Below are 13,107 nucleotides of genomic sequence, written 5' to 3' on the forward strand. Positions count from 1 at the left end.
ATTTGTCGACTTGGAAAAAGCGTTCTACCATCTAAAATGGTGCAAGATGTTCGAAGTTCTGAATAAAATAGGGGTAAACTGTTGGTAAAGACTCAAAGACCAAGATCAGAATACTCTGATTCGAGAGGGTGTAATAAAAGTGTGTAGCCTTTCGCCTATACTGTTCCATCTACACATCGAAGAAGCAGTACGGGAAATAAAAGAAAGGATCAAGTGTGGGATTAAATTTCAATGTGAACTTACATCAGCGATAAAAATGGCTGATTTCGTTACCATCCTCAGTGAAAGCGAATAAGAATTACAGGATCTGTTGAATGCAATGAACAGTCTAATGAGTATAGAATATGTATTGAGAGTAAGTCAAAGAAAGAGGGAAGTAATGCGAAGTAGCAGAAATGAAAGCAGCGAGAAACTTAGCATGAGAATTGGCGATCACGAAGTGGACCAAGTTAAGGAGTTCTGCCACATAGACAGCAAAATAACGAATGGCGAACGGAGCAAGAAGAACTAATAAGGCTTTAAGCAGAATTGCACTGAGGAAAAGGGGATTCCCGGCCTACCCGTATCATACATACGCTTTTATCTGAGCAAGAAATTTGAGAGAATGTACATTTGGAGCACAGCATTCTATGGCAATGAGACATGGACTGCGGCAAATCCGAAACAGAAGAGATGTGAAGCTATTGAAGAATGTTGAAAATAAGTGGACTGATGAAGTAAAAAATGAGGAGATAGTCTGCAGAATAAGCGAGGAAAGGAATATATGGGAAACCATGACTAGAGATGGGATGGTAGGAAATCTGATAAGACATCACCGAATAATTTTCATGGTACTAGCAGAATCTGTAGAGATTAAAAACAGTAGAGGAAGACAGAGAATGCAACACATCCAGCAAATAACTGAGGACCTAAGTTGCAGTTACTGCTTTGAGATGAAAAGGTTGACACAGAAGAGAAATTTGAGGCGGGCCGCACCAGACCCAGGCAAAAGACTGACCACGAAAATGATGTTGTTGTTGTGGTCTTCAGTCCTGTGACTGGTTTCATGCAGCTCTCCATGTTACTCCATCCTGTACAAGCTTCATCATCTCCCAGTACCTATTGCAACCAACATCCTTCTGTATCTGTTTAGTGAACTCATCTCTTGGTCTCCCTCTACTATTTTTACCCTCCACGCTGCCCTCAAGTACTAAATTGGTGATCCCTTGATGCCTCAGAACATGTCCTACCAACCGATCCCTTCTTCTAGCCAAAATGTGCCACAAACTTCTCTTCTCCCCAATCCTATTCAATACCTCCTCATTAGCTATATGATCTACCCATCTAATCTTCAGCATTCTTCTGTAGCACCACATTTCGAAAGCTTCTATTCTCTTCTTGCCCAAACTAGTTATCGTCCATGTTTCACTTCCATACATGGCTACACTCCATACAAATACTTTCAGAAACGACTTCCTGACACTTAAATCTACACTAGAAGTTAGCAAATTTCTCTTCTTCAGAAACGCTTTCCTTGCCATTGCTAGTCTACATTTTATATCCTCTCTACTTCGACCGTAATCAGTTATTTTAATCACCAAATAGCAAAACGCCTTTACTACTTATAAGTGTCTCATTTCCTAATCTAATTCCCTCAGCATCACCAGACTTAATTCGACTACATTTCATTATCCTGGTTTTGCTTTTGTTGATGTTCATCTTATATCCTCCTTCCAAGACACTGTCCATTCCGTTCAACTGCTCTTCCAAGTCCTTTGCTGTCTCTGACAGAATTACAATGTCATCGGCGAACCTCAAAGTTTTTATTTCTTCTCCATGGATTTTAATACCTACTCCGAATTTTTCTTTTGTTTCCTTTACTGCTTGCTCAATATACAGATTGAATAACATCGGGGAGAGGCTACAACCCTGTCTCATTCCCTTCCCAACCACTGCTTCCCTTTCATGTCCCTCGACTCTTATAACTGCCATCTCGTTTCTGTACAAATTGTAAATAGCCTTTCGCTCCCTGTATTTTACCCCTGCCACCTTCAGAATTTGAAAAAGGGCATTCCAATCAACATTGTCAAAAGCTTTCTCTAAGTCTACAAATGCTAGAAACGTAGGTTTGCGTTTCCTTAATCTAGCATCTAAGGTAAGTCGTAGGGTCAGTATTGCGTCGCGTGTTCCAATATTTCTACGGAATCCAAACTGATCTTCCCCGAGGTCAGCTTCTACCAGTTTTTTCATTCATCTGTAAAGAATTCGCGTTAGTATTTTGCATCCGTGACTTATTAAACTGATTTTTCGGTAATTTTCACATCTGTCAACACCTAGTTTCTTTGGGATTGGAATTAATATATTCTTCTTGAAGTCTGAGGGTATTTCGACTGTCTCATACATATTGCTCACCAGATGGTAGAGTTTTGTCAGGACTGGCTCTCCCAAGGCTGTCAGTAGTTCTAATGGAATGTTGGCTACTCCCGGGGCCTTGTTTCGACGTGCTCTGTCAAACTCTTCACGCAGTATCGTATCTCCCATTTCATCTTTATCTACATCCTCTTCTATTTCCATAATATTGTCCTCAAGTACATCGCCCTTGTATAGACCCTCTATATACTCCTTCCATCTTTCTGCTTTCCCTTCTTTGCTTAGTACTGGGTTTCCATCTGAGCTCTTGATATTCATACAAGTGGTTCTCTTTTCTTCAATGGTCTCTTTAATTTTCCCGTAGGGCAGTATCTATCTTACCCCTCGTGAGATAAGCCTCTACATCCTTACATTTGTCCTCTAGCCATCCCTGCTTAGCCATTTTGCTGTCGATCTCATTTTTGAGACGTTTGTATTCCTTTTTGCCTGCTTCATTTACTGCATTTTTATATTTTCTCCTATCATCAATTAAATTCAATATTTCTTCTGTTACCCAAGGATTTCAACCAGCCCTCGTCTTTTTACCCACTTGATCCTCTGCTGCCTTCACTACTTCATCTCTCAAAGCTACCCATTCTTCTTCTACTGACGAAAATAAGAAAATAAAATAAGACGAAACCTCACCTGAGTTTCTGAACCGCAGCCTTTTTTCCGCATGTGTCATGCCTCGCTACTTGAAGGGACAATGAACCCGAGGTTGAAGTCGCAGGGCGCCATGCATTTGCAGCATTGTACGTAAAAGAAGATTGTAGACACGTTTCAGACAAATTTCGAACTTATGCGTTGCAATGGGAGCCAATACGAGGCTTCGAAAAAGTGATACCTCTTTTGCGCAGTGTAGTTATACGTTTTCGTGTTTCTTCCAATATTTGTGAACTCTGCTTCGCCTTCGTATTCGCTCTGTTAACCACATTAGCTACCTTTAACGCGCCTGGGTGCAGATCGTAGTAGTAGCCATGTCGTTCTGTTGGTAAACTTAGAAAACGCGATTTACATTCTCATATTTAGTTAATATTGGTTTCTTGTTTTGTCCTGTATACGCTTAGTCTCTTTCGCTTAACTGTCACTAATCCTTTTCACTTTCTCCGCAGTTAAAGTGAAGATTAATTTAAGGCAAAATTTCAAACAAATTATATGTAAACAACGAATCGAGAAGAGTCTTCACAGCTGGCAAACATGAGATCAAATGATGCTACTTGCGAGCCGGAAACTTTGCGCTAAAGCCACGCTGGTGGGTTCATGCGCTGTGACATTTCGCAAATGGAGACCAAATTTGTCCGGAAACGTCGTTTGTAGACAGATTTGTTCGCGACTAATTGCGTCCGTGACCCGTCGGAATACTCTGCAGGAGGAAGGGAGCTGTTCACAAGCGTTCCATGTGCGCAGTCAGCTAGCAGCCGACACCTCTCTACTAGAATCAAGGGCACCTCAGTTACGTCAAAACGTATTCGCTATGTCTTTCCTGTTATTTCATGAAAAAATGTCTGCAATTCCTTTCCTTATAAATTATTTTTATAAAATAAAAATTGAGACAGATAGTCATAAAACACGCCCAACAATTGTGCAAGTTTTTCTAAGTCATTTTTGTTCTTGCAGTTAATAAAATCATAAAAATTAATAGCATGCTATCACAGCTCTTTACGAAGAAAATAAGCATACAACTGTTACTGTAGGGCCATCCGCTGAGAAGACCTAGCCAATTATCGAGAGTGCCTTTTTATTTCGAAAAATCGATATATGTAGCAAAATAATTAAAATCGTTAATTTCCCAAACAGGCACTTTCTTGACTTATCGCGGGATACGCTTACAGTAAATAGCAAGTATGGTAACGTGAATGTTAACAAGTTATAGAAAACCCGACTTTTATCGTAAGAAAGCAATCAATACTTGTAAAAAATTATCCGGATGCGAATACAATGCGCGCACTGAGAACTCCGTGCAAATTTAATTGTGTATATAGACAGCTCATCCATACTGGGAAACGAGAATCTCGACCACATTTGCCTGTTTTTGACATTGATACTGACAAGATACCTTCTAAGATTTTCGAGTTTGTTTTAGTTATATAAGTGTGACATAAAGTCGTGGAAGACGCAGGCGAGCGTTATTATAGTAATCAGTAGTCTGCGAATGTTTGTTTCACATATAATTTGAAAACATATGTACAATAAACTCTCCTGTGTATCTGATGATAGATAAATTCCGAAACGCATCATATTAGCGATACACTCACTCCTTGCCCGATGTTTGACTTTTACCATTGCGAGCCAGTCAGCCTGCATGCATATCTACTGTTTATAGACATGCATTCTTTGATAATATTACAGATTAACAATTTTCGGATTTTTTTCCTTTACTTGTACTGCACCAAATTTCAGTATTCTACGTCAGCGAGAAGTACCCCATGGGTTTTGATGATTGACTTTGCGAGTATGAAAATGCGTAACATAAATTGCCACATCTTTCGACTACACTGACGTAGAAGCTTCAATTTTTACACAGCCAAGAGACTGTAGGGATTAATATTTTCCTTAGAATCGAGCGTAATACGTCGACCTGTTGCTCTGGAAAAGTGGTCTCAACAGACGGAGGAACATCGGATAATAAATGACAAAAAATTTATTTTTTTTCGTTTGATTTACTCGTAGTTACGGCCAACGGCCTTGCCGCAGTGGATACACCGGTCCCCGTGAGATCACCGAAGTTAAGCGCTGTCGGGCGTGGTCGGCGCTTGGATGGGTGACCATCCAGACCGCCATGCTCTGTTGCCATTTTTCGGGGTGCACTCAGCCTCGTGATGCCAATTGAGGAGCTACTCGACCGAATAGTAGTGGCTTCGGTCAGGAATACCATCATTACGACCGGGAGAGCGGTATGCTGACCCCACGACCCTCCTATCCGCATCCTCCATGAGGATGACACGGCGGTCGGATGGTCCCGGTAGGCCACTCGTGGCCTGAAGACGGAGTCCTTAATACTCGTAGTTACAGATCTACAGTTTCCGGATTTTTTTCCTTTGGTTGTACTCTGAAGCCTTCCTTTTTGCCAAATTTCATGAGTCTAGGCCAACGGGAAGTAGACTTTGATTAGTGCGTTTGGGAGTAAGAAAATATGTGACATAAATGAGCGTATCTTTCGATTGCATTGACTCAGAATCTTCTGTGTTTTACAGCCCACCAAGGAACCGTAGACCTCAGCATGTGTAATAAATTTAAACTTGATACATCTACCCGTTCATGAGATAAAGCGTTTTCAACAGACGGACAACAAAGTGATGCTATACGGTTTCAGTTTTTATCGACTAAGGTACGTAACCCTTAAAAGGAGTAGGCTAGACCATTTTAATCCCTACATTTTTCCATTTAACATTTCAATTGGAGGTACAGCTTTTTTACTTACTTAAGAAAAGCCGTACTTTTTTTTCTTTTTGCAACTCTGTGGATTTTTTAAAATCGTATTAACAACTTGGATCTAGCTTCATGAAAAGTAACTCTATTTAAAATTAAATTTCCCGTACGCTCATATTTTCTATTTAGAGGTAATAATGTTCGCAAATTAGCATTATGCCGTCACAGAATGGTTGGACTGACCCTAATGTCAGAAACATGCGAACCGCGGTTACAGAATACAACACAGAGGACATCTAGTTAGTTACTATACGCGGTCTCTATGGAACGGAACTGTTGCTTGCTTGGTATGATTGCATGAGCACCTGGGGTATCGGTGTACAAAGGCAGACCCGCCATTCGTAAAGAAATTAATACCAGAATAAGTTCAGATGAAGGCAGTACCGTCTCCTATGCTTCTATTGGCGGATTAATTAAAAAAACAGACCGGTGAAAACTATGCTAAGTACGCACCGTCATGAATAATGTTACCCAAGGATTCAGAGACTACATAGACGCAGATTAATATTTCACGCGGGGTTTTAGGTACTCCTTGTACACAGAATTTATTGCACGATATAACGGAGGATCCTATGAACTGCTAACCGAGCGAGGTGGCGCAGCGGTTAGACACTGGACTCGCATTCGGGAGGACGACGGTTCAATCCCGCGTCCGGCCATCCTGATTTAGGTTTTCCGTGATTTTCCTAAATCGCTCCAGGCAAATGCCGGGATGGTTCCTTTCAGAGGGCACGGCCGACTTCCTTCCCCGTCCTTCCCTAATCCGATGAGACCGATGACCTCGCTGTCTGGCCTCCTCCCCCAAAACAACCAACCAACCTATGAACTGCTAGCTGTAAGACCATGACCAGGATGAGTGGTGGTCCATAAAAGTGGACCTAATAATCTCAAAGACACTATCACTAAGACGAACTCAAATCCACTTAAAATCTTATGCGGAATTAAATATTATTTCCATAGAAAATAACATAGCTCGTCATCATACAACTACGAACGTCACGCAGGGAACGGGTGTTGGGGGACAGAGATGGGCATCCTAACCTTAACGAACATTTTCCAGATGAATTGCTAAAATACATTCGGAAACCCACGTGAACTACCTGCCAACTCGTAGTCACAAAGTGCTTAAATCATCTGATACTTAGGCAAATATTGATCGGTGGCACGAGATCACTCAATGAGAACATAGTCAGACTGAATTCTTCACACAGAATTTACGAGAATAACTAAGATTAAAGGGACCTACCACACTATCATGGATAACTCAGACCGAAAGGCAATCAGATGTTTCTACAAGTAAATAACACATTCTGACAGCTGAGTCCACAAACCGAAGTAGACACTCTCACACAACTTAGGAGACCGAATGTATATGGTGGCGACCACTGAGAAAACGGTTTCCTGTTCAAGTAAGTGGGGGGGAGGGGGGGGGGTTGTAACTCCTGGTTTGCTGTGGCCGAGTACGGCACATCTACGAAGTAAGATTCGCAGTGGTGCTACTCTGATGAGACACAAGTCACGGGATGCCTCCTAATACAGCGTCGGACCTCCGTTAATGCTACAGCTCGACGTGGCAGGGACTCAGCAAGTGGTTGGGAGTCCCCTGCAGATATATTAAGTCTTGCTGCCCCTATAGGCGTCCATAGTAGCGTTGTTTGCGGACATGAAGTCAATAAATGGCTGAAGATGGTCTCCAAGTAGCCGAACATAACAATTTCCAGTCAGTCGGTTCATTTGGACCAAAGGGTCCAGTCAATTCCACGAAAAGGCAGTTAACGCCATTACGGAGCCGTCACCAGCTTGCCCAATGCCTTGTTGACAACTTGGGCCCATGGCTTCGTAGGGTCTGAGCCACACGTTAACCGTACCATCACCTCTTACCAACTGAAATCGGAACTCATCTGGCCAGGCCTCAGTTTTCCAGTCATGTAGGGTCCAAACGATATGGTCTCGAGCCCAGGGGAGGCGCTGCAGGCAATGCTGTGCTGTTAGCAAATGCACTCGCGTTGGTCGTCTGCTGCCATAGCCATATTTCGCCGCACTGTCGTAACGGATACGTTCATCTAAGGTCCCACATTGATTTCCACGTTTATTTAACGAAGTGCTGCTTGTCTCTTAGTACTGACAACTCTACACTCTCGCGCTTTAAGAGAAGGCCACTGCGTTGCCCGTGGTGAGAGGTAATGCCTGGAATTTGGTCTCTCTGCATACTCTTGACATTTCGGATCTTGGTATACTGAAATCCCCTAACGATTTCCAAAATGGAATGTCACATGTGTCTAACTCCAACTGCCACTCTGTGTTCACAGTCTATTAATTCCCGTCGTACGGCCACAATCACGTCGTAAATCTTTTCACGACAGTCACCTTATTAAAACTGACAGCTCCGACCTTTTATACCTTGTGTACGGAAGACTACCGTCATCTTTTAACATAATTATTGATATTACCTATAGCAGTCTTATCTAAATTATTTTTCTGTTTTTACTTTATGTGACTACTATATAACTATGCTCTTTGGTATAACGTCGATGTAAATGTTTTATTCTTTACTTATGTAATTAATCTATGAATATAATTTCAAAAGTAATGTTCTGTAAAAGAATCTAAAAGCCGAAAGTTTAATTGTAATACTGGTTCATGCATACGGAAAGTGGGTTTGTGATCATGTAAAACTAGGAGGGAAGCCCCTCCGCAGCGGAACTGGCTACGCAGGAATAGAAAAGACGGACATGATGGACGAAATGCGAAGCCCCTTTGCGGCATAAATCAGTCGGTGGCTAGCAGGGAATGGGTGCGCATCTTTTGAACTGAAAGAGGCGAGAAGAATTGCGAAATTATATAATATAGCCTCGGATGATGAAGTAATGCGGCTTATTATTCATGGAATACTCTGTTTAGCTCTGTACTGTGAAAATCCGACGCTAAGAAGAGAATTCTCAGACCGTAATGTACGGGAAGAGCCATGGATACATTCGCCTTCGTCGCCCTTTTTGAACAGCATTGCAGATCGACGCTGCCACCGCCTTCCTCTCACGTCAGCAGTTACATGGTCTCGTTTTCGATAGTAATTTTGTGTCCTGTAACCTTTGTGTTGAGCCGCCGTATTTGATCCTTAGTCATTTACATAGACAAATGATTCAAATGGCTCTGAGTACTATCGGACTTAACATCTGTGGACATCAGTCCCCTAGAACTTAGAACTACTTAAACCTAACTAGCCTAAGAACATCACACACATCCATGCCCGAGGCAGGATTCGAACCTGCAACCGTAGCGGTCACGCGGTTCCAAACTCAAGCGCCTAAAACCGCACGGCCACACCGGCCGGCTTACATAGACAGGCTCCTATCACAAGTGTTACGATGAATTCGAGTATGCTGTTTCACTGAACTGAAAATCCATTATTTTCTTTATCACACGTTCACTAACTTCGTGGAGTTGTAAAGCACATAATTTTTTAGTGAGCATAAGTCTCGAAAAATACTCTATGTAGTTTACCTGAACGCACAGTTAAAGCATTCCTTTCAAAGTGTCTTTTAGTTGAAATATCAGTATTTGCAATTAATGTGTAACGTAGTTAATAGTGTTTTCTATTTTACGTTGTAACTAAAGTGTTCAGCCATGATGTTAATCTATCGATAAATTAGTTTCTGGGTGCACATCTCGTTGTTGAGCCAAATTTAAATGTTATATTACAGTAACAACTAATAAAAATAATCAGTCGGCTACAATTACTCAAACTATACTAGATCCAGGTGCTGTATATTTCATTTGAGCTAAATAATGTAAGGTAGTGTTTATTCCTTTGGAATGCAAATAATAATCAGTACTAAAGATACTATTAATTCATAACTACTTCAACAGTAACAATTTCCTACAATTAAACTGACAAAAGAGCATCATGTCCATGTCAATAGTGCTCTATCATTACTAATCATTTACCTATAATTATCATCACCTTCCTACTGTAATGTACAGAGAGTAAGTAAACACATTAATACTACTCCAGTGTGTTGTTGTTTTGCCGGCCGGTGTGGCCAAGCGGTTAAAGGCGCTACAGTCTGGAACCGCGTGACCGCTACGGTCGCAGGTTCGAATCCTGCCTCGGGCATGGATGTGTGTGGTGTCCTTAGATTAGTTAGGTTTAAGTAGTTCTAAGTTCTAGGGGACTGATGACCTTAGAAGTTAAGTCCCATAGTGCTCAGAGCCATTTTTTGTGTTGTTGTTGTTGGGGTCTTCAGTCCTGAGACTGGTTTGATGCAGCTCTCCATGCTACTCTATCCTGTGCAAGCATCTTCATCTCCCAGTAGTTACTGCAACCTACATCCTTCTGAATCTGCTTAGTGTATTCATCTCTTGGTCTACCTCTACGATTTTTACCCTCCACGCTGCCCTCCAATGCTAAATTTGTGATCCCTTGATGCCTCAGAACATGTCCTACCAACCGGTCCCTTCTTCTCGTTGTACCAAAAGCTCCTCTTCTCCCCAAATCTATTCAATACCTCCTCATTAGTTATGTGATCTACCGATACAAATACTTTCAGAAACGAATTCCTAACACTTAAATCTATACTAGATGTTAACAAATTTCTCTTCTTCAGAAACGCTTTCCTTGAAATTGCCAGTCTACATTTTATATCCTCTCTACTTCGACCATCATCTTTGCTGTCTCTGATAGAATTACATCATCGGCGAACCTCAAAGTTTTTATTTCTTCTCCGTCGATTTTAATACCTACTCCGAATTTTCTTTTGTTTCCTTTACTGATTGCTCAATATACAGATTGAATAACATCGGGGAGAGGCTACAACTCTTTCTCACTCCCTTTCCTACCGCTGCTTCCCTTTCATGCCCCTCGACTCTTATAACTACCATCTGGTTTCTGTACAAATTGTAAATAGCCTTTCGCTCCCTGAATTTTACCCCTGCCACCTTTAGAATTTGAAAGAGAGTATTCCAATCAAGAATGTCAAAAGCTTTCTCTGAGTCTACAAATGCTAGAAACGTAGGTTTGCCATTCCTTAATCTATTTTCTAAGATAAGTCGTAGGGTCAGTACTGCCTCACGTGCTCCAACATTTCTACGGAATCCAAATTGATCTTCCTCGAGGTCGGCTTCTACCAGTTTTTCCATTCGTCTGTAAAGAATTCGCGTTAGTATTTTGCATCTGTGGCTTATTAAACTGATAGTTCGGTAATTTTCACATCTGTCAACACCTGCTTTCTTTGGGATTGGAATTTATATTCTTCTTGAAGTCTGAGGGTATTTCGCCTGTCTCATACATCTTGCTCACCAGATATTGTCAGGACTGGCTCTCCCAAGGCCGTCAGTAGTTCCAATGGAATGTTGTCTACTCCAGGGAACTTCTCCAGTGTAGTTCAAGTAAATTCACTGGAACATTACTTGCTAAATTGTGCTACTGTCCATCTTATCTGCAAAACAGAAGTTTAGTATCAAATAAAGTCAACACACATAGTTAATTCTCTTTATGAATCATGCTAGTACTGAGTACAAGAAGATCGTTTCTCATGACGTAAATAGTTTTCTTAGTTACTAATAGAACATTCGTTCGAGTTCCCTTTATTTTGCTATTGTTTCCTCTCAATAACAATTTTTCCATAATCTAAAAATAGACCGATGCGTTTCAGTTACACACAGTCACGGTCACAAAAATCCTCACAGGTATAACATTACCGGTGTACTAAAAATTTAGTAGTAGCCGGTAGGGTTACAATCTCTATATTTGCTTATCGCTATCCCATGACTTTTGGCACCTCATTGTCTGATGCTCATGCATCCGCAACTTTCCTGTGAAAGCATTCGCACTTCTGATATATTCGTTTCCTCAGGCGTGGTGGAGACAGAAGATAAAGTGTAGAAAGGAATGTGTATCGAAGAAGAAACGAACAAGTTGGCCCATTTTTCCTCCAGGGATCATATGGAAATTGTATCAAAATTACACAGACAACAGGCATAAAGCCCACAGCTTTATGCTCAAATGTGTAATACTTGATAAATAGTACTGTTAAAACTTAAAGCTACTGAAGGCCGATGCTTTTAAAAACAATACACTACAATAAATTTTCAACTGGCAGAAAGCCCACAGCTTTATCTTCCAAAAGGTAATACTTCATAAGTAAGATCCCTAAAACTTAAAGCAGCTGAAGACTGATGAACCGTGATTTATTTTCAAAGAATATCCTTAAGAATTTATTTTATTTACTACCGATTCATCAAGAACATTAACACATTTAATCACACTATGTAAGCATGGAAGTAGTTGCCAGGGAGTAACTGATGAAATCATAACCAAATTCCTTTAACAAATGGGAATTTTATTCACTTTCATAGTGCCTAAAAGCATTTTTTTTAAAGAAACAGATTCAAAATCATAATCAGAAAGCACCCCCTAAATATCAAAGTTACAATTTATTCAGCGGCAGAAAGAAACAAGTTTTGACTGTTTGAGCTTTCGGGCAGAGAACCTTGCTGCTCCTATTTGACACGGCCGTAGTTACGACCGCTCACAAGAGCCTCTGAAAGATTACACTGGTGCAAATCTGCAACACACCAGATTACTTTAAACTAAGAGTTTTAACAATTTACACAAGCACACAAACTATGCACCCCCCGTAGGAGGGGTGAAAATGGTAAAAAATCACTAACAAATATTAACCTTGCCACCGAAGGTGCAACTTGATTTTAACTGCTAAGAAAAGTCTTACGGTGAAAGGGTGGCAACTTTATATACTACTATGATCATTTAAATAAAACCCCATTAAATGCAATCTTATATAAAATTTTACAAGATTGGCCAAACAATAGTTAAGACGCTCTGTAGTACACAGATACCGCCTCTCAAGATCATAGGCAATAATATCAAAGTTTCCAAAGATCAAAACAAATTTCAGGTATTAGGCTGTTACACTCCAAGCAATAAATTCGTTAACACACCAAATCCGACAAACATGACAGAGGCAGCTACTAACGTACAGTGGATTGATAGGGAGATTACCAAACAACCCTAACAACAGTTTGCTCTAACCCACCTCTACTCCACAAGGGAAAAACAGACCACCAAATTTATAAACAACCACCTTCAAATGGTTCAAATGGCTCTGAGCACTATGGGACTTAACAACTGAGGTCATCAGTCCCCTAGAACTTAGAAGTACTTAAACCTAACTAACCTAAGGACATCACACAACACCCAGCCATCACGAGGCAGAGAAAATCCCTGACCCCGCCGGGAATCGAACCCGGGAACCCGGGCGTGGGAAGCGAGAA

Source organism: Schistocerca serialis, chromosome 6 (assembly GCF_023864345.2).
Source record: "Schistocerca serialis cubense isolate TAMUIC-IGC-003099 chromosome 6, iqSchSeri2.2, whole genome shotgun sequence".
NCBI lineage: Eukaryota > Metazoa > Arthropoda > Insecta > Orthoptera > Acrididae > Schistocerca > Schistocerca serialis.